Raw genomic sequence first — 3,793 nt, 5'->3', positions numbered from 1 at the left:
CTTTCTTAGGACACCAAAATCCATAATTGAGTGTCCCTTGTAGGTACCTAAAGATTCTTCTTACAACATTCATATGGGACTTCTTAGGTGTAGCTACAAATCTAGCCACCATGCATACTTCCTGTACCATATCTGGTCTAGAAGCAATTAGATATAATAGACTGCCTATCATGGATGAATATAGAGTCTGATCCACCACCAGTGATTCATCATTCTTTCTCAATTTAATGTCGGTCACCATGGGTGTACTTACTGGTTTACAATCCTCCAGTTTGAATTTCTTCAACATCTCCTTTGCATACTTGATTTGTGAGATAAAGATTCCCTTATCTTCCTGTAATATCTACAAACCAAGGAAGTATGTTAACTCTCAAAGCATTGACATCTCAAATTTTGATGTTATCTGATCAACAAATTCATTGCAAAGGGTGTCCTTGTTGCCTCCAAAGATAATGTCATCTACATACACAACCACAATGATCATGTGGTTCCCATCTTTCTTTATGTAAAAATTGTTGTTAGCACTCCCCTTTTTGAATCCTTGCTCCTTCAGGTATTAATCTAATCTTGAATACCATGCTCTAGGAGCTTGCTTTAGACCATGCAGGGCCTTCCTTAACTAACATACAAATGTTTTGTCATCATGCATCAGAAACCCTTCTGATTACTCCATGTATACTTCTTCTAAATTTCCATTTAGAAAGGCGGATTTTACATCTATTTGATATACTTTATAGCCCTTGTAGGCAAAGAAAGCTAGAAACATTCTAATTGCTTCTAATCTAGCTACCGATGTAAATGTTCTTGAAATTCAATCCCCTCTACTTGAGAGTATCCTTTGCACACTAGTCTAGCTTTATGCCTAACAATTTTACCTTCTTCATTAATCTTATTTTGGTAGACCCATTTGGTGCCAATGATGCTCTTGTCTTCTAGTGTAGGAACTAATTCCCAAGTCTTGTTCTTCTCAATTTGTTGTAGTTCTTCTTCCATGGAATCCATTTGTACTTGTCTTTTGTTGACCTTATTGAATGTTTTAGGTTATACTTCTATCATGAGGCAAAAGTTAACTTGTACCTCATTTCAAGAAAGTCTTCTTCTACTTTGCACATCATCACTCTTATTTCCTAGAATTTTCTCTTTTGAGTGATTCAGCTACACATACCGGTTGAGAGCCTTCTTGGATGCTTCTTCTAGTTCATTCTCTGACTGAGCTTCATCACCTTCATCACCAAAATCATCATACCGGTTAACCTATGATTGACATTCTTTTTGCATATCCTCATCAACTTTTACATGCACACTCTCAATGACTCTTCTTAGTCTCTTGTTATAACATTTGTAGGCCTTGTTGTTAGATGAGTAACCAAGGAAGATTCCTTCATCACTCCTGGAATCAAATCTTCCTAGACCATCCATATCTTTCTTGATAAAGAAATTTCTTCTAAATACTTTGAAGTATTTGACTAATGGATTTTGGTCATACCACAACTCATAAGGTGTCATTCTATTGTTTGTTATTGATTGAACCTGGTTTAGGGTATATGTAGCAGTATGAACAACTTCCTTCAAGTATGTATTTGGCAAACTAGCCTCATTTAACATGGTTCTCACCATTTCCTTAATTGTCTTGTTCTTCCTTTCTACCACACCATTTTGTTGTGGTATCCTAGGAGCTGAGCATTGCCTTCTGATTCCATGTTTTTCACAATAATCTTCAAATTAATTTGATGTAAACTCTCCACCCTAGTATGATCTTAGGCATTTTAACCTGCATCCACTTTCTTTCTCCACCATCTTCCTAAAGATCTTGAATCTTTCAAATTCTTGTGACTTATCTTGCAGGAAGGTGACCCATGTCATTCTTGAGTAATCATCAATAAAGAGCATATAGTATCTTTCACCTGCAAGTGCTCTTGTCCTAGTTGGTCCACATAGATCTATATGCATGATTTCAAGTGGTCTTGAGGTGTTGTGCTCTTTTGTCCTAAAGCTTGCCTTAGTTTTCTTACCTTTCACACATTTATCACAAAATGTACTTAATGGTTTGATGATGGGTGGAATATTCCTCACAAACCCCTTTCTTCTTACTTCAACTAGGTTATCAAAGTTTATGTGGCCTAATCTTAGGTGACACAACTAACTTTCATCAACCTATCCTAACATGCATTGGGACTCATATCTTTCCTTTAGATTATAAACATTGCCATCTATTCTCTTTCCTTCTGCGACAACTTGACAGGTACTATCTTTCTTTATTTCACAATCGATTGAGTCAAAGGTGAATTTATAAGTTTTGTCACACATCTGACTCACACTCAATAGATTGTGCTTTAGGCCTTCCACATAATATACATCTCGTACCTTCAATTTTCCATCAATACTTAGAGTGTATTTTCCCTTTATTTTGATGGATGAGTTGTCTCCAAATCTTACTAAACCACCATTGCAGTCTTCAAGTTTGATGAATTTATTTTTGTTACCATTCATGTGGTTGGAGCAACCACTATCTACAATCCATAGATTTTCCTTTCAGCATATAAGGTGATCTGTACTATGAGACTTGATTCTACCTTTTCTTTTTCTTTCTCAACCCATAACTATTTGGTTTACTTCTTCTTGTCAGCTACTATATTATGCTCAGGTTCTGTTATTGATTCTTGATTAGGATTTGTCTTCTTCTACTTGCTCTTCCTATTTTTACACAACCTTCCTATGTGTCCAAACTCTTGACAGTTATAGCATTTTATATTTTCATTTAAAGGAAAATCCTTAAAATTATTGTGGGGTACCAGTTTATTCTTCCTATACTCAAAACTCTTATGACCAAATCCATTGCACTGATAACAGACAACATTCATATCCCAGAGTGTATTAAATGGATTTCTACTTTCATAACTGATATAGCGCTTATTGGTTAATCTACAGTCGGCTATTCTATGCCCAAATTTGTTACACCAGTAGCAGTAACCATGAGAGTTTGAAACATACTGGTCAGGTTGCCTTGGTCCTACAAAGGATTGCCTCATTTGGGGTCTTCCCTTCATGTTGTTGATTTTGGTGAATCCTTCATGGTCATCTCTTTCATTTCTCCTTGGATCTGCATGTCGGTGCAAAGAGTATGGCCTTCAATTCATTGCGTGTGTATGTCAGTTTGTGTGGTGATTTCCAACAACATTTGCATATGTCCTTTTGTCGATATCTTTCCCTACAATGAATGTCTTCTTTTCTTCATCTTCATTTGAAGAAGTGAACTTTATTTCTTTGTCAGGTGTATCTTTGTTGGTTGAACTTTGTCCTTCTTCAAAGCCTAAGCCACCGGTGTCTTTGGATTGCTTCTGTTTTCTCAACATCTTGTCTAAGGCCTTGGTGCTACCTTCATATTTGCTCCTTAATTTCTTCAAGCTCCTTTCTGAGCTTCACTATTTCTTTTTCCAAATCTTGATGCTCATTTTCCTTCTTTGTTAGATCAAAGGATGTAGCTTCACATATCCTCTTAGTTTCTTCCAACTACAATTTCAAGTTAGATATAACTTGACTGGACTCATCTAGAGATTGCTGTAAGAACCCTTGTTCATCTACTGTAGCAAGCTTGACCTTTTTGAGTTCTCTTTGTATTTTACTTAATTCCTCAAGAGCACTAATAAGCTCACCTTCCAAATCCACTTCATCTTCAATATCCTTCTCTTCCTCATCTTCATCAATTGGTTCACCAAGTGCCATGAAGAGACTGACTTTTATGTCATTCTCATGGTAATCATCTTCTAATGCATGTTCTTCATTTGTTGTATCA

Source organism: Cryptomeria japonica, chromosome 1 (genome assembly GCF_030272615.1).
Source record: "Cryptomeria japonica chromosome 1, Sugi_1.0, whole genome shotgun sequence".
NCBI lineage: Eukaryota > Viridiplantae > Streptophyta > Pinopsida > Cupressales > Cupressaceae > Cryptomeria > Cryptomeria japonica.
The sequence above is the reverse complement of the archived record's forward strand: the minus strand, read 5'-3'. Positions refer to the sequence as shown.